Below are 20,096 nucleotides of genomic sequence, written 5' to 3'. Positions count from 1 at the left end.
TAGCATTCACACTTCACTGGGGGCTCCGCGAACTCAAATTTAGAGAACAAGTACTGAGGACGTATCTTGAATTCCTTCAACATTGTCAAGTCTCAGAAGCAAGCTACACACTGAATGCTTAGCTTGACCTAAATGCATTAAAAGCTACATTTGAGAGAAACCTCCAAGTCTTCATCTAAATAATAAAGGCTAACGGTTGGACCCTGTACACTTCTGACTGCCGTGGTCTCTAAAGGAGTTTCTGAAGTTAAACTTATTCTTAGAGGCCTGCAAGTTCTCAAGTTTTAAAGTCAAGTCTTAAAATACAGAATAGATTCCAGCTCTGGGCTTTTGTGCTTGAGTTAGAACCTTAATATACATCTAAGAACTCTCTGAAACAGTGAATGGACTGGGATAGGCTTGCACCAACAAATCGAGTAACATGGCATACTGCATTCAAATAAGCACAGACATTGCGAATATATTTTGATTTCGTATGTTAAAGCCAAATGCCTGATATGATTTAGTCTGATAGCAGAGTAGCCTGGAATTATTTCTGTTTACCAACTCACCCATCAACTACCCTGGGTCTTGCTCTTTGGGGAGATAAATGGAAAGCAAAAAATAAAATTACTAGTTGGAATTTTATGAGCATTTTATTAGATGATTTCCAAGAGACAATCTTACATGAAGGGATGTAAGAATAAGAACAGAGTTGGAGAAAGGCTGAATTACAAACATAGTTGAAAATTAGAAAGATGGCATTTTAGATTCACAAAGCAAAAATGTCTCATTTACCTTTGTCTCCTGGAGGTTTGCAAAGAGTATGTCATCCATAAATATTTGTTTAAAAGTTTCTCAGACCATGACTTCATTATTTAAAGCTTATATTGTAACATACCTGTGTGCTTTGGTCACGATCTAAGGAGTCCGAGTAGATTCATCTTTGAAGACCTGGCTCTAAAGCTAATCCTATGCTGGATTTTCTTAGGATTAGTGTGCCCAGGAATCACTTGATGTGCTAGTGATAGTGCAGAATCCTAAACCAAGTAGATCTGGAGTGGGACTCAGGAATCTGAATTTTAAAATCATTCCAGATGATGCTAACACAGGCAGTATGGAAGTTCACTTTCAAAGCATTGAATCATGCTGTATACACTCTTCCAGTGTTTGCTTCAAATGTAACAATTTATGTAGTACTTACCACTCTAAAGAATGTAATTTTTTAACCTAAGATGATCCCTTCTAAAAATGTATATTTTACATTTAAAAAAATCTTTTGAAGCCAAACTTTTGCCCAAGGCAAATATCACAAGAAACCAAAATCTTTCACACACCTCTCACCCACAGTCAGCTGCCTCGATTTCTCACCACATGTAAGAGCACCGTGGTGCTCTTTTAAGCTGGGTTAAGAAATGCCCTTTTCAAACTATCCCTATTTCCACAAAAACCAAGATGGACAACCTGTCCTCAGGGCTGATGGGGTTTGTTAGACCTTTGCCAGCCAGAGATGAGCATGCAGGAAGGTGCTTGGGATTCACACTTGTGGGGAAGTGGAAGGAACAGGTTTGTGCAGAAGGACATGTTGAACTGTAGGGCAATCCTGACAAAGGCCTGAGCCAGTCCCTTGGACACTCAGGAACTGGGATGGCCCGTCAGTCTTGTCCCACATAAGGCAAGGCCGCCTGACCTTTATACACCAACGTTTACCCATCACTGGATGAGGACCACCCAGGGAGGAGGAATGCTCTTGGACAAGGCAGCTCTCTTCAGCTAAGGGTAATTCTCGGAGGACTCTGCTGAGAGCCATCCGCTGCCAACACTCCAGCAGCTGGGGAATGAACTGGTGCCTCATACTTGAAGGGGGAACTGGACCCCACCCCATGCTGTCCACTATAGAATCACAGTAAAAGTGTGGCCATGACAGTTCACCACGGCTTCCATCTTTAGGTCTTTATTGTTTTGTTTTTGTCTTTCATTATTATGTAGACTTTCCCACTCGCTTCACTCTTTGTACTTGGATTTTCAATACTTTAAAATTTTCCCAATTTAAAGATTGAAAATCAGGCTAAAACAATACTTGCCTGAGAGCTCCTAAAAAATACTCTGGACAACTAGCTCCAAAAGAGTAATTTTCTGAGTGTGTGTGTGTGTGTCTCACATTTTCTTTCTCCATTCATCTCTCATTGGACACTTAGGTTGTTTCTATGTCTCGGCTATTGAGAATAATGCTGCAGTGAATATGGGTGTGCAGATATCTCTTCTAGATCATGATTTCAATTCCTCTGCATAGATACCCAGGAATTGGATTGCTAGATCATATGGTAGTTCAATTTTTAAGTTTTTGAGGGACTGCCATACTGTTTTCCATAGTGGCTGCACCATTTTACATTCCCACCAGAAGAATGTAAGCACTTCCTTTTCTCCACATCCTTGCCAACATTTGTTATCTCTTTTTGACAGTAGCCATCCTAACAAGTGTGAGGTGGTGTCTCATTGTGGTTTTAATTTGCATTTTCCTGATGATTAGTGATGTTGAGTGCCTTTTCATGAACCTACTGCCCATCTGTATGTCTTCTTCAGAAACATGTCTATTCAGGTCCTTTGCCCATTTTTTAAGTGGATTATTTGCTTTATTTGCTATTGAGTAGTAAAAGCCAATTTTATAGAAACAGAATAGAATGGTGGTTGCCAGGGTCTGGGGGGAAAGATAATGAGGTGATGTAGATCTGAGAATCTAAAGGAGAACATGGTGACTATAGTTATTAATGTAGTGTTGTGTACTTGAAAGTGACTGTGAGTGGCTCTTACCCATTCACACCTCACCAGAAAAGAACTGTGCTAAATGAACTGTGGTGATAGATGTGTTAATTATGTTGACCTTGGTAATCATTTTACAATCTGTTTATCTAATCATCACATTGTACACTTTAAATGTATACATTTATATTTGTAAATTATTCCTCAATAAAAATAACTAAATACATAAATATTATTTTAAAAAAAAGAAAAGAAAAGAAAACTAGAAACTACCTCTAAAACCAATCTGGCCAAAGAGGAGGATGGACTGAGACCCAACGCTTCTGTGCACCTATCACGTGCTGTCTTGAGCTTCAGTTTCGCATATACCAATGTCTAGCAACTATCTTCTGTGGCAAATGCTATTATTATTCTAATATTATCTCCATGGGCTGCTAACTGGCATTCAGAGAAATTAAGTGATCGGTCCAGTGAGTTCTCAATCCCAGCTGAATCACCTAATGAGATTGAAAAAAAAAATCCTGATGCTCAGGACTCACCAATCCACTGAATGAGTGAGGTCCACGCCTGTGGCACTTTTTAAAGTTCCTTAGATGATTCCGATGTAACCCAGGTGATGTTTGACAACCACTGGTTTAAGGTGTGGTCCTGCCTCAGAATCCCCTCAGGTCTGGGGGGTTGTCTCCCTGACAACCAAATTCTACTTCTTCATTTGCAACAGAACCCTAGTTGTGTTCAGGTGACAATGCGTCACCTGATAAAACATGGTTGTCTCAATTTTACACTCTAGTCATGTCATCCCATTGAACTTTCCCAAATACCTGTCAATCTCCTTGCAGTTAGAGGCCCCCACAGTTCTGGCCAAAAAAACATGTAAGGAGTCTGCTGGGAACAGGAATTTCTGGGAAAGATTTCGCTTCTGAAAAAAGTTGAAAGTACACAAGGAGAGCTGTCTGGTGCCATTCTTTGAGCCTGGTAGTGAGAGGATGTGCTGCTGGAAGCAGAAGTGATCTGTGAGATGTCTTTAAATTAAAAGCTAACATGCTGAGAAGGTAGGACAGAAAGAAAGCCTGGGGTCCTGATGACATCATGGAGCTGCACCAACCCTGGAAGAGACTTCTAGTTGTGTGAGATAATTAGAATATTATGGGATATTTTGTTAATTGCAGCTTTAAGCATTTCTAATGGTACACAGGGCTAATTTAGAATGCAAATCAGAATTTCTGGTAATGGGGCCTGGGTTACTTGCATTTTTAACAACCTCTCAATTCTTTGTGTACTGAAGTCTAAGTATATCGATCTAAGGTCACCTATACAGAAAATGGTGAAGCCACTTCCAACTGGCCCATGTTTTTTCCACTTTACTGTGCTACAAATGAATGGAAAGACATCTGTATTCTTCATTTGTTACCACAGCTCCCATGGGAATGTTGATATAAGACATATCAGAAAATAATAAGAAAGGAAATAACCTGAAGAAAACACATCTTCAAGTTTTTCATTTAACTTGTGAAACCATATTTGCATATAAATTGTGAAGTAATGGATATGTGGGGAGGGATGTGAGAAGAGAGGGGGTAGCCAAGATAGTGCTCACTTTTCACATTAATTAAAAAGGACCTGCGAAAGAGTAGTAGCTCCTGGGGTGTCTGAAATGCTCACTATAATCAGTTTACACAACTTTTCATAAATATGTTAACTTCACATGTCAGAATACACCCGAATAATAGATTTAGAGACACAATCTCTTTGTCTAAAAAACCTTTCACACTTCCCATTTAGAGTATCTTTTATCTTCATCATAACCCCTAGAGTTGGCTGTTTCCCATTTGGAAGTGATTTCATGCATAGAAAGCTGTATGTGAGCTCCCCGAAGAGAGTAGTCATCTCCCTTTTGTTCATTGTCCTCTCGGTAGTCTAAAGCACAATGCTTTAAACCTAGTAGGAGGTGTTCATCTAACCTTAACTGTAAGCTCCCCGGAGACCCAGAAGGCAGGCACTTTCTTGGGAACTGGTGTTTGTGAGACACCTGGAATGTATCATTACCTCATTCCTTCAGATGGGGTCCAAAACATAGAAAAGCAAAGTTCTGAAGGTCACCGAGCGAAGCAGTAACAGAGTCAGCTCTCTCTGAATTTATTTTTGTGCCTTTCTCTCAGGTTCATTCTTCACAATGCCCAAATCACCCTTCTTTAAAATCAACATTGAACATATCTTCCCCATGAACATTACATGGAACAGCAAGGTAACTCTTAATCCTCAACAAATAACGTTTTGCCATTTAAGAGAAAAAATGGTACATTTGCGTTTCTCTCAAAATTAGAATGTAATGTCTTGAAGATAGAGACACAACTCTTTCATTGTATGTTATATACAGCGTAATGACCAGTAGATGGAAATTTAGTATGCATTCACCCTGTTAATAGATCAAAGCACAAGTTTTTAGACCCTCACCCTCTTCACATCCCAGTTCAATGCTTTATAGCAAGAATCAGCATCTCATTAAGTGTACAAAGAAATAATTCTGGCCATTCCCTTTCCAATCCTGGGCACATCAGGGATTCTGTTCTGCTGTAGCTAACAATCAAAAGGAAGACTTGCAGAAATTTAACCCATTTCCCATTTGCTCTGAGAATACGTGATGGCAACTCTTGTGGCTGCAGTGTTCACCTTGAGATAACTCATGGATTACAGTCCTAACCTTACCCCCAAATTTGCCACCAAGTATCTTGCTTCTATTATTATTTTCACATACCTCTAGTATATCGATAGTCTTTGGAAACGAATAACATCATTCTATTTATAGCATTCTGTTTTTAGGAGTGGTATTTCCATTTACAAAATGTAGTAATTCTCAATCGCTGAAAATGTCAAATCCTAGAAAACGTAGCATTCTTACACATGATGTTAACATCGTTCTCAAACAGTTGTTAGCTGGAGATTCAATTGATGAATCCAATTTATGTATACGTTTCTGTTACCTTAGGATTAGAATCAAGTTCTGTCTAGAAATAACTCCAAGAACAGTTTTTATATTTTATTTTCACATTGAAAACCAATCAGATTTGCTTCAGTCTCAAAGAGCGTGTTTATGTTAAATTAATGCCAGCAGCAACCTGAACCTTTTTTTTCCCCCTAAATGGGAAATGGGTTAAAATGTGAAAGAAATCAAACCTGGTCCAAAGGAGCTGCTGCGTCCTTTGAGCTTAGCTGTTTCCTTCAAGGATATCACTCAAAAACCCTGTTGATCGTTTTGGATCCCTACTGTTTTAAAGCAAGAAGACCCTTTCCCCAAATCACACATGGGATATCAGAGAACACACTCCGATCCTAAAGATCACATTCAAGAAATCCCAAACCAGTCAGCGCTGTTCAAATTTTAAGGAGCTTGTTTTAGGATAGAAACTAAACAACAAGCAAACAAGCCTTACAGAGCAAATAAAAATATGTTGAAGTCGCTGCTTCTAGTAGGTTGCATAGGTCCAAAGAATAAGATGGTTTTAAAAATTAAAAATAAATTTTTTATAAAGAAAGAGAAATTTGTTTTTCCAGATTCACCATTAGACTGTTTCACTTTCAGGCAAACTTTCTATAAGCTGAGAAAGAAACAATCAAAAGACTTAGAATTCAGTTTTCTATAACTGCTCCAACATCAAAAGGGCTTCTTGATCACCTGGGAGGAAAAGAAATATCTCATAATGAATTGAAGATGTCTTCTTGAATCTGGGACAGTCCCCTGCCCAGCGCTAAAACTGACATATTTTCCTTGTTAAATCGTAATTGACTATTCATTTTTTGAAGAATTTGTGGTAAAATAACTTATTTCTGTATTTCCCCACCTCCAGTGTAGTCTGTTCCTCACATTGTAGGTGGTGACACTGAGTCTCAGGGAACCGGCTGTTCCTTTGCTCCTTAATGGAGAGGCGTGCCTCATGCCAACCTAGTTAATAGCTGTTTTACTACTCAGTGACCTTTGGCATTTCCCTTTTGGTCTGTTTCACGGTCTTTGCACCCACCACATCATCCTTCTCCATCTCTATCTCTAACTGTCCAGGTTCTCTTTGTCTCTCCAGGCTCAGGTCAAATGCCAGGGAACTTTTATCACTCCTCTCTGTGTCCCTAATGGCACTTGTTAGCATCATTTGGTACAAGCCTCATATCTTTTAATAGATTGGCACATCTTACAAAGCAGGGACTCAGTATCTTTCCATTTCCTACAATGTCCAAGACAAGAATTTAGACCTAAGATACAGTCATAAATGTTGGTTGTCTGAATGGTTATCTGATCCAAATGGTCAGAATGGGCTTGCCTCTATAGGAAGGTGCTCCTAACCACGTGGCCCCAGGAGAAACAATGAACCAGGACTGCAGTGGGGTGGGCAAAGTGTCTTCGGGCACCTGCCTTGCTTAGCCCTAAGCAACTTCCTGACACCTCAGCAGTCTCCAACCACCCAGGCCCTTGCTATTACTCACTAGTTTTCTGAAAGGTGCAGAATGGCTGGAGTTGGGTTTGAGCTTTAAGTTTTATTTACAATGGGTGAGGCACCAGTTACCTGAAACCATGAGATTAAATCATTTGTTAAATAAATGAGTTTACTGAGTACTGATTATGGGCCAGCAACTTCATGGAGACTGACCATCAGGAAGCTTAGAGACAATAAAGGCATACAAATGGAAGGGTAACATGAGATCTGCTTCTGGATCAGAGTAATATTCTTTGTGTGTTTGTGTGCCCTTTAAATACACTAACTCTCAGCAGGACTGGATCAACACCCTCGGCCCAGCCAGGAAGAAGAGCTCGAGGCATATACAGAACAGGTTTACCTGGATGGCTAGAGACCTTAATAGTCAAAGCCTGAGAAATGCTGAGAACCTAGAAGGAGACACTGGGGAGTTTTCCAAACAAGAGTTCCTGAAAGAAAGGTGTTAGCTTCTCATGGACAAGTGTGAAAGTTTTGTTTAAACACAAAACAACTATGACTTCATTCAGGAAAGAGGTTTATCTCTATGCCAAGTAGCAATTCTCCTCAGATCTGGTGTCCACTGTTTGGGATTTTTTGCATCCTTGTTAGTGTTTCCAGAGATAGTTATGTATTGTTGGTGATACTCTATTGCATAAACACATTCTGTATGAAAATATATCTCCTTTTTTTAAATACTAGATATAATCAAACATAAGCCTGCTAAGGAAGTTACCAACCCTAAAATACCTACATTTCAATTCAAAGGTGACATTTAAGTTAGAAATGTGGCACAAACATCACTTAATTGATAATGTATGTAGGCATGGATGTTCCAACATGCCTTTCTTAAGTGATTTTTTAAAAATGTTTACTTTTTGAAAAGTTAATACATATGCACAGTGCAAAATTCTAAAGGAAAAGAGAATACAAGAAAAAATACACATCTCTCTTATCTGGCTTTGATTTTTAAAATAATGTGATAGGGAGAGATATAGGGCAGTGGACAGTACACACTCTAGTAGCTTAAAAGGAGAATAAAGCAAAATAGAGAGAGAATATTTAATGAGTCTTATTCCATGGTTTTGAAAAGACATGAAATGGATAGAAACCATAACTAAGGCTGCAGAGAAAACATTTATAGAAAGCAAAAGTTAATAATAGAGTCTATGTATGGTTCAATACCTGGTACTAGATGCCAAGTACCTGCTATTTATTTATTTATTTATTTCATAATCACTCCGCAAGTTAGCTTTAATTATCCCAATTTACTAATAAGGCCGAGATTAAGTAATTTTCTTGGGTGTGAATACCAGCTCTGCCTCTTAGCAGCTTGGGAATCAATCTTAAGTTTATGAAATTTTGAATCTCACTTTCCTCATCTATAAAATAGAGCATGTATGTAAGTTCCTTAGCCTAGATCTTGGACATGTAAGAACTTAATAATTCTTTTACTATTATTAAGTGTTATACTTGAACCAGTCAGATCTATGCTGGAAAACAGAAAATTAGAAGGACTTCCACTCTAGTTTCTTTTAGTCTTGTTCTCAAGATCAAACTCTAAGCCAAGACATCTCTACCTTCACTCTACTTGACTGGAATTATATTTCTCAGGAGGGAAAATGGGGCCCAGGAATTTTATTTGCCAATATAAGTGATTGTTTAGTCATTAACATTTTGCTTAGTCTCCATGAATCACAATTAAGTTAAAAGACATCTGCTTATATTACCAAAAACATGAAAAAGAGCGAAAGCAAGAGCAGAAGGAAGTGGGGGGCGGGGGGAGGGAGGGAGGAGAAAGAAAAAGGAAAGAAAGGAGAGAGCAGGAGGGAGGGAGGCGGGGAGAGAGAGAAGAAGGAAATAAAGGAAAGAAAAAGATAAGAAGGAAAAAAGGAGAGAAAGAGAGAGTGGGAAAGAGAAAAAGGAAGAGAGAGAAGAAGAGGCCCTGCATTTCCATTTTTAATCGGTCATTCCCTGGATCTACGATTGTATGAGCCTCACATCCCCCTATGCTCTCCATAGTCCTGTGGAATATCAGTTAGAGGGTTTCTAGCCTTCTGTACAGTAGTTCACTACATTTTTTTTCTCAATAAACCCTATTAACATGAAGCCACCCAGATAAAGGAGAAAACTTTTCTGAGGTCTAGATGTTGTTAAAGCCAGATTAGGAAGAAGGTCCGGCAGAGGCACCAATCTATGCATTTCTGGAGACGTACTAAGATTAAGAGAACTGTGTTGAGCTGGACTCATCTCAGGGAGAGCACTCTCTATGTGGGGAATATTTGGATGGACTGATGAAGATGAGCACTAAGACCTCTAGGAACATTCTGAAATAACACCAAATGTCTACTGAAACACCAAGTGTTAGTTCAGTTAACTGAACACTTATTGTTTTGCTCTTGGGGTATGAAGGATTGAAGACTTGAGCCGGGTAATACTATCAGCATCCCACCTTCTCCACCCTTTCTCCACGCAAAGGTCGGCCTCACTTGTAAAGAAGTGTTGGACAAATATTTGGAGATAAAATTTAATACGGTAGCCAGGTACTCAGAGATCATGGTTTATAAAATATTTCCAGATATCACCTGAGATGATGCACATATAATTTACACTGTATCTTGATGTTGGGTGTTAACATTTCAATTCTATGCACTAGAGGTTATTTATTGGAGCTCCCTTTCTGTAAGAAGGAGACATGCCTGATTTCTCCATGAAGAACACAGATTTAACCATCACAGTGGGAGTCATTGGCCCCACATCTTGCAAATGCCCAATTCACCAATGTACCCAAGTCAAGCACAACTCTCTGCTATTAATTAAAATATTAAAAAATCAATTGCCAGTAATAGTGTGTGTGATGATAAGTTGACTCACTTATCTACGGCTGTTCTGCTTTGGCTTCATCTGTCTTGCCATATTGTGGGATATTTCTAAATGCATGTGTACATAATGACGTGTCAGCAGCATATAGATTGGCTTGAGTAGTTAGCCACTAACTATTGATTTGTTGATTGCAGGTTATTCCATAGCAAAATCTCATGTATTTAAAAAATTTTTATGCCATGTTATATAGACGCTAACAGAACCAGAACCAGAAGTTTTATTCAACTCTCCTTATACACTGGAGAGGGTAAAACCCCGCAGCTGCAGTGTTCTCTGCGCTTTGTTATTTTCAGACATTGAAACTGTCTGAACAGACTTTTTTTTTAATGTGAGAATATACACCTTGTTATCATGCATGTATAAGGGAATAATTTGATGGTAGCAAAACCTTGAGGACATGTGAGTTTGTGTGATGAGAAGCTTTGGATAGAAATGTCTTACAAAGTGGCAAATACATATGCCAAGGAATGGATAACTTTCTGTGCTTTGAAATGTTTTTCATTTTTAATTGTACTAAATGGAGATGTACCAAAAAAAGCTTCAGTGTGTTCCTTTGTCTAACGATGAGACTTGCTTGAAACTTATGTGACAAGCCAGGATATCTGGAAGCAAGTTATACAGAATGCAAAACCTATCCATCATAAAGCAGATATGAGTTTGGTGAGCCATATGATAGTAATGGCTGTAATCAGCTGTTGGTAGTTATGCAATAAGGGAGAGTGTAGATGAATCCTTCTTTTGTGTACTGTTTCAGTTAACTATGAAAGGAATCAATGCGTTCAATCTCCTCTAAGATTTCTTTTTGAACCATAAGCTAACAAACACTTCATGTGTGGGGACCAATTTGTATTGATGGTACCCCTGCTCTGCTTGGTAAAACTTCAAGCTTTGCTGCCTGTATTCAGAAAGGAGTAGCTATTTGTACAAGACACTATCATACACTTGGTAAGAAATTTGTCTGCAAAAATGACAAATGCTTTTTTTTTTTAATATATATATAGTAACAAAAACTCCACCAAGAGTTAAAACCCAAAACTTTGCTTCTTTCATGATTTTTGTTAAGGAATTGGTAGCTGGCACATCACTCATTTCAATATAGAAGTAAGGTGACTTCCCACAGCAACATGTTTATTTTGTAAGAGGGTAAAATTGTAAAAATTAGTAAAGTGCTTCTTTCTTCTGCCTCTCTGAGAAAGTAGCCTTCACCCAGTTGGCCTGAATACTCACCAAAGTGAAGCTGGGGGTAGATGCAGTGGTAGAAATTGGGATTTATGGTAAGAAGGAATGCAAAAACAAAAGAAAAACAACAACAACAACAAAAACACAGTATTTTATATTATTGAGGTTCTGGCATAAGAAATAAGACTATACAGGAAAAAAATAAATAATAAAAGACTTCCAAGTCAGGCTATTGCCTTGAAAGAGGATTTTCCAATGACTCTTATCTCTCCTCTTTAACATATCCGGTCCCAGCCTGGGGGACCCAGCCTATGGAGTGCTTCTGTGAGCTAGAGAAGAAAGCTTTCTACCTATGACAGCAAGGCCCCCAGACCTGGGGCTACACGGAGGAATGTACAACATCACAAAATAAAAGACAACCCACTCATTTTTCTTCCCAGGGAATGGTAAGAAGAGGGAAGCAAGATGGAGAAGGAGAACTAAGATAGCAAAGTATAGGGATGACATATGCTCCCCTCCCCACACCTCCAGCTTGGGTAAGCGAGAAAAACTCAGAAGTCGAGGGGGCAGACTCTGGGAAAGATCACCTCACAGCCGTCCTGCACCAGCCTGGAGAGAACTTGCGTCACTTGAGACTACAGAAGGTCAGGAGGAGGTTGTGGAACCAAGTGGCCAAGTGGCCTTGGTTCCCTCGTGGTGTACATACAGGATTTTGCAGTTGCTGAGTTTAGGGTGAAGAGTGTCCCAGTGGGGGTTGCTATAGTGGGGGTGCTCTGTGGAGAGAGTTACAGAGCAAGCCATCAGTCCAGGGACTCAAAAGTGCCTATAGCCCCTGAGGAACCAGACTGAGGCTAGGTGAGTCAAGGACAGACCAGATGACAGAGTGGCTGCAAGTCCCTGGGATAAGCAGAACCAGAAGTTTTATTCAACTCTCCTTATACACTGGAGAGGGTAAAACCCCGCAGCTGCAGTGTTCTCTGCGCTTTGTTATTTTCAGACATTGAAACTGTCTGAACAGACTTTTTTTTAATGTGAGAATATACACCTTGTTATCATGCATGTATAAGGGAATAATTTGATGGTAGCAAAACCTTGAGGACATGTGAGTTTGTGTGATGAGAAGCTTTGGATAGAAATGTCTTACAAAGTGGCAAATACATATGCCAAGGAATGGATAACTTTCTGTGCTTTGAAATGTTTTTCTTTTTTAATTGTACTAAATGGAGATGTACCAAAAAAAGCTTCAGTGTGTTCCTTTGTCTAACGATGAGACTTGCTTGAAACTTATGTGACAAGCCAGGATATCTGGAAGCAAGTTATACAGAATGCAAAACCTATCCATCATAAAGCAGATATGAGTTTGGTGAGCCATATGATAGTAATGGCTGTAATCAGCTGTTGGTAGTTATGCAATAAGGGAGAGTGTAGATGAATCCTTCTTTTGTGTACTGTTTCAGTTAACTATGAAAGGAATCAATGCGTTCAATCTCCTCTAAGATTTCTTTTTGAACCATAAGCTAACAAACACTTCATGTGTGGGGACCAATTTGTATTGATGGTACCCCTGCTCTGCTTGGTAAAACTTCAAGCTTTGCTGCCTGTATTCAGAAAGGAGTAGCTATTTGTACAAGACACTATCATACACTTGGTAAGAAATTTGTCTGCAAAAATGACAAATGCTTTTTTTTTTTTTTAATATATATATAGTAACAAAAACTCCACCAAGAGTTAAAACCCAAAACTTTGCTTCTTTCATGATTTTTGTTAAGGAATTGGTAGCTGGCACATCACTCATTTCAATATAGAAGTAAGGTGACTTCCCACAGCAACATGATTATTTTGTAACAGGGTAAAATTGTAAAAATTAGTAAAGTGCTCTTTCTTCTGCCTCTCTGAGAAAGTAGCCTTCACCCAGTTGGCCTGAATACTCACCAAAGTGAAGCTGGGGGTAGATGCAGTGGTAGAAATTGGGATTTATGGTAAGAAGGAATGCAAAAACAAAAGAAAAACAACAACAACAACAAAAACACAATATTTTATATTATTGAGGTTCTGGCATAAGAAATAAGATTATACAGGAAATAAATAAATAATAAAAGACTTCCAAGTCAGGCTATTGCCTTGAAAGAGGATTTTCCAATGACTCTTATCTCTCCTCTTTAACATATCCGGTCCCAGCCTGGGGGACCCAGCCTATGGAGTGCTCCTGTGAGCTAGAGAAGAAAGCTTTCTACCTATGACAGCAAGGCCCCCAGACCTGGGGCTACACGGAGGAATGTACAACATCACAAAATAAAAGACAACCCACTCATTTTTCTTCCCAGGGAATGGTAAGAAGAGGGAAGCAAGATGGAGAAGGAGAACTAAGATAGCAAAGTATAGGGATGACATATGCTCCCCTCCCCACACCTCCAGCTTGGGTAAGCGAGGAAAACTCAGAAGTCGAGGGGGCAGACTCTGGGAAAGATCACCTCACAGCCGTCCTGCACCAGCCTGGAGAGAACTTGCGTCACTTGAGACTACAGAAGGTCAGGAGGAGGTTGTGGAACCAAGTGGCCAAGTGGCCTTGGTTCCCTCGTGGTGTACATACAGGATTTTGCAGTTGCTGAGTTTAGGGTGAAGAGTGTCCCAGTGGGGGTTGCTATAGTGGGGGTGCTCTGTGGAGAGAGTTACAGAGCAAGCCATCAGTCCAGGGACTCAAAAGTGCCTATAGCCCCTGAGGAACCAGACTGAGGCTAGGTGAGTCAAGGACAGACCAGATGACAGAGTGGCTGCAAGTCCCTGGGATAAGCCTGTACTCAGGGACTGCTCTAATGGTTCCTAACCATCGACATTGAACAAGAGGTTTAGAAAAACATGAAGAAAGTTAAAACCTGTGCAGAGAATAGAGGAGAGCATGCAGATAATGCCAAACTAGGATACATAAGGACTTTTGGGGCACTCTGTGTTGTACAGTAGCCACAAAATTGAGCCACAAGTATCAGCTGGGCAAGAACCAATCAGATGAACTAGGTCCATCACCCCGCAGTCCATTGTGCCAAAGACTCTTCCCTTCCACCTAGGAGTCGTGAAAACCACATCTGTCCTCCCATATGTACAGAGCCATCTTGGCAGTGAGTCAGGGGGACATGCCATGTAAAATATCTAAGAGGCCATCTTTTTCCCAAAAGCTGAACATTATCTAAACGTATTCTTTCCTTTATTCACTTGAACTAAAATTTTACCCAGATAGGGCTAAAGGTTAGTGTCCCCCTTCCCTTTACTGAAGGTCAGGAGAAAGCCCACAGTATTTATAGATAAAAATAAAGGAACAAATTTTAGTTGCAGTGTAAGTTAAATTTGTGATCCTGTTACATTTATTTTTGAAATCCATGAGAAATATCTCTGTTTATTCAAAAAATCAAGGACACTGGAGCCATTTTTAGAAAAATCTCAATTCCACCAAAGATAGTCTTCTGTGTAAAAGATGATCTTATTGAATTAATACCCAATAAATGTTTTAGCCAAAAAAACCTGAGAATTTTTAGTGAACTTGATTAGCATATCCTACAAATGGCCAAGACAGCAGTGGGGATTATGTGATTTTATATTTCCTCACTTTTATACATCAAAAAAAGGTCTATAAAACATTTTTATTTTTTGAATATCTTTGAACAAAAGCTACAGGTGATTGTAATCAACACTATTTATATTTTGGTTATAATTATCTAAAAAAGTATTATCCTCCTTCAGGGGATTGTAATACATGGTGTAAGAACATAATCTGAGAATGAAAGGATGCCAGTCGCCATCAAGTTAAGGACCAGGGTTTAATATCCAACCTATCAGTACAGTCTTTCAAAGATCAGGTGCCTATGTTCCAACCGCAGCAAATCAGCGCCAAGCCCACTGCCCTGATCTAAATGTAACTGAACCCTAATGAAGGCACCTGTTTGCCTTTCAGTTTTGACCATGTCTTACAGGGTTTGATAGAACATAATGCATATTAAGGAGCAACACAAAAAGCTGGTGCATTACATAATCACTCTTGTTGCTATACAACAAATGTAATAACTCTGCCTAAATTTGAAGAGTACGTGTTGAATATAAAATCATAAACAGGCATTTTTATCATGAGCTGTTGGATCTCAAAGACCCAGTGTGTTTATGTGCAACGTGTTAGCTCAGTGACATTCCACCTTTGCTCCAAGGTGTTTCCAGTTGGCCCTCCCGGTACAATCATTTGCCAGGGACAGCTTTTTTTCTTCTTCAGTGGCAATTTGTCTTGTTTAAGAATGATGGAGCTCACACCCAACATCTCAGCCTATCTCTCTTCTTACTGTCCCCTTATTGTCCAATTATTACATTTTCTCACATTCAGATAGGGTACTAGGTCCATTTTCAAAGTCTCTACCGTGAGAAGTTGAAGGTAATGTGAAAAATCCTTACATGTATATAGCATTTTTTTAAAAGCATACATTGATAGTGTTGTACAGTTAGAAATATTGTCTGGAATCAAAGTCAGTTTTGATGCCAAAACAAAGTCTGCATCTCTCAAGGAGGAAGTCCATCTCAAATACTCACATCCTCAGGTCCCAAGCTGTCCAACTGAGGTGGGTGTGTGAGGTTGCATCTTAGAGGCAAAGTCGTTTGGAGTTCTCCAAGACTGCCCAGTTGTCTGTCATAGGTGGCTGTGAGGTTCTTATCTGCTGACTTTACATTTTCATTTCTGTATGAGTCTGGGTGAATCTCGCTGCCCACTTCAGCATCTCAGCCACCCACCTGCTCCTGCTCCTGCTCCCAGCACCCCCTCCTGCCTCCTGCTCACAGTAGATTCACTATTGGATATATATATTCTCTTTTCGCACTTTCATCAGTAAATCAGCCAAATATTTCAGCATGTTTACAAATTATACAAAGGCAAACATTTTTCAGTCTCCACACTGCCTTGCTCCTGCCAGAGTCTAACTCACCACTTAGATCTTTCTGATTTTGACTTAAGACTGCCTCTTTGGCCCAGTAATAGATCTTTGAGTCATCTGAGCTCATGCTCCTCAATAACCAGACTTACTTGAGTGCTGTACCCCTTGTCAGCTCACACCAACTTTAGAGGTAAAGAATATCCAATTAAAGTCTGATGTTTGATGAGACTTAGAAGAGGATAGACATGAAATTATTTCTGGGTATGTTTTGGCTAATAAAAGAATTTTGGATCAGGAGCGGCTTTTGTTAGGAGTATTCAGAAAAAAAAAAAGAGAGGAGGAAGGAACAAAGTAATAGGCATAGACAAAAGGCAGAGAGCGTTGGCAGGAAGGAATAGAGAATTTTGCAGTGAAGCACTAGAAAGATAAAAGAAGATAATTGCAACTGACCTAGGGCCTAAGCACCGAAGCCTGAGAGAATATGTGAGGAGAGAGAGAGACAGAGATAGGAAGAGCTGAGAAAATGGAGAGTAGAATATAGAAGATAAAAGTCCCAGAGTTACACATTCAGAACAATGTTTGTAGCAAACGCGGTAGCTATCTACAAGAGTCCATTTTGTCCTTCCAAATAACAGAATGCTCATTTGTTTCGGGCGGGAATATCATCAGTTAAAATTTGTTACCTTCTTAGATTCCCTTTCAGCTATGCGACACCAATGCAATGTATGTGAATATCCCTACAGGCTATCCTTCCCCAGAAAGGGAAGGCAAGAACGTTGCTGTTCCCCTTTGTTCTTTCTCCTTCCTGCCTTGTGAATGGTCTTGAGGCTGCAGATGCAACAGTCATGAGGAAGAAAATAGCATGACTAAGGCTGGAAGAAGCTGAGGGGTGGAAGGTCCAAGGTTCCTGATGAAAGCCTTGAGCCATGGCAATTTTTTTTTTTTTTTTTTAAGCAGGGTGCATTTCTAACAAATAGAGTAAGGTACTGTTTGGAAGATACCTACCCAGATGAAAAAAAGATAGTCTTTTTTAAGATATTATCTATAACAAAATGAAACTAATTATACACCTCTACTCATGAGATGATGAGAGAGAGATAGCCAGTTAAGTTTCCAATGAAGGAATGATAAATGAAAATTAACTGTATATTACTCATATTATTTATGTAAACTTAGTAAAATAATATGAATATCATTTCTATTTCAAGTTTGGTCTTTGTTGGCATATTTTAGTTAAGTCTGCCTTAGGTAAACTTAGTATTTATTTTTGGTAATGCCACAATAAGAATGTGGTGGCCTCCTAAGTGTGCATACAATCTGAGGACTGCTCTAATGGTTCCTAACCATCGACATTGAACAAGAGGTTTAGAAAAACATGAAGAAAGTTAAAACCTGTGCAGAGAATAGAGGAGAGCATGCAGATAATGCCAAACTAGGATACATAAGGACTTTTGGGGCACTCTATGTTGTACAGTAGCCACAAAATTGAGCCACAAGTATCAGCTGGGCAAGAACCAACCAGATGAACTAGGTCCATCACCCCGCAGTCCATTGTGCCAAAGACTCTTCCCTTCCACCTAGGAGTCATGAAAACCACATCTGTCCTCCCATATGTACAGAGCCATCTTGGCAGTGAGTCAGGGGGACATGCCATGTAAAATATCTAAGAGGCCATCTTTTTCCCAAAAGCTGAACATTATCTAAACGTATTCTTTCCTTTATTCACTTGAACTAAAATTTTACCCAGATAGGGCTAAAGGTTAGTGTCCCCCTTCCCTTTACTGAAGGTCAGGAGAAAGCCCACAGTATTTATAGATAAAAATAAAGGAACAAATTTTAGTTGCAGTGTAAGTTAAATTTGTGATCCTGTTACATTTATTTTTGAAATCCATGAGAAATATCTCTGTTTATTCAAAAAATCAAGGACACTGGAGCCATTTTTAGAAAAATCTCAATTCCACCAAAGATAGTCTTCTATGTAAAAGATGATCTTATTGAATTAATACCCAATGAATGTTTTAGCCAAAAAAACCTGAGAATTTTTAGTGAACTTGATTAGCATATCCTACAAATGGCCAAGACAGCAGTGGGGATTATGTGATTTTATATTTCCTCACTTTTATACATCAAAAAAAGGTCTATAAAACATTTTTATTTTTTTAATATCTTTGAACAAAAGCTACAGGTGATTGTAATCAACGCTATTTATATTTTGGTTATAATTATCTAAAAAAGTATTATCCTCCTTCAGGGGATTGTAATACATGGTGTAAGAACATAATCTGAGAATGAAAGGATGCCAGTCGCCATCAAGTTAAGGACCAGGGTTTAATATCCAACCTATCAGTACAGTCTTTCAAAGATCTGGTGCCTATGTTCCAACCGCAGCAAATCAGCGCCAAGCCCACTGCCCTGATCTAAATGTAACTGAACCCTAACGAAGGCACCTGTTTGCCTTTCAGTTTTGACCACGTCTTACAGGGTTTGATAGAACATAATGCATATTAAGGAGCAACACAAAAAGCTGGTGCATTACATAATCACTCTTGTTGCTCTACAACAAATGTAATAACTCTGCCTAAATTTGAAGAGTACGTGTTGAATATAAAATCATAAACAGGCATTTTTGTCATGAGCTGTTGGATCTCAAAGACCCAGTGTGTTTATGTGCAACGTGTTAGCTCAGTGACATTCCACCTTTGCTCCAAGGTGTTTCCAGTTGGCCCTCCCAGTACAATCATTTGCCAGGGACAGCTTTTTTTCCTTCTTCAGTGGCAATTTGTCTTGTTTAAGAATGATGGAGCTCACACCCAACATCTCAGCCTATCTCTCTTCTTACTGTCCCCTTATTGTCCAATTATTACATTTTCTCACATTCAGATAGGGTACTAGGTCCATTCTCAAAGTCTCTACTGTGAGAAGTTGAAGGTAATGTGAAAAATCCTTACATGTATATAGCATTTTTTTAAAAGCATACATTGATAGTGTTGTACAGTTAGAAATATTGTCTGGAATCAAAGTCAGTTTTGATGCCAAAACAAAGTCTGCATCTCTCAAGGAGGAAGTCCATCTCAAATACTCACATCCTCAGGTCCCAAGCTGTCCAACTGAGGTGGGTGTGTGAGGTTGCATCTTAGAGGCAAAGTCGTTTGGAGTTCTCCAAGACTGCCCAGTTGTCTGTCATAGGTGGCTGTGAGGTTCTTATCTGCTGACTTTACATTTTCATTTCTGTATGAGTCTGGGTGAATCTCGCTGCCCACTTCAGCATCTCAGCCACCCACCTGCTCCTGCTCCCAGCACCCCCTCCTGCCTCCTGCTCACAGTAGATTCACTATTGGATATATATATTCTCTTTTCGCACTTTCATCAGTAAATCAGCCAAATATTTCAGCATGTTTACAAATTATACAAAGGCAAACATTTTTCAGTCTCCACACTGCCTTGCTCCTGCCAGAGTCTAACTCACCACTTAGATCTTTCTGATTTTGACTTAAGACTGCCTCTTTGGCCCAGTAATAGATCTTTGAGTCATCTGAGCTCATGCTCCTCAATAACCAGACTTACTTGAGTGCTGTACCCCTTGTCAGCTCACACCAACTTTAGAGGTAAAGAATATCCAATTAAAGTCTGATGTTTGATGAGACTTAGAAGAGGATAGACATGAAATTATTTCTGGGTATGTTTTGGCTAATAAAAGAATTTTGGATCAGGAGCGGCTTTTGTTAGGAGTATTCAGAAAAAAAAAAAAGAGAGGAGGAAGGAACAAAGTAATAGGCATAGACAAAAGAAGGCAGAGAGCGTTGGCAGGAAGGAATAGAGAATTTTGCAGCGAAACACGAGAAAGATAAAAGAAGATAATTGCAACTGACCTAGGGCCTAAGCACCGAAGCCTGAGAGAATATGTGAGGAGAGAGAGAGACAGAGATAGGAAGAG

This window comes from Pteropus vampyrus, unplaced genomic scaffold (assembly GCF_000151845.1).
Source record: "Pteropus vampyrus isolate Shadow unplaced genomic scaffold, Pvam_2.0 Scaffold4, whole genome shotgun sequence".
NCBI classification, from domain to species: Eukaryota; Metazoa; Chordata; class Mammalia; order Chiroptera; family Pteropodidae; genus Pteropus; species Pteropus vampyrus.
Note: the sequence above shows the minus strand (reverse complement) of the source record.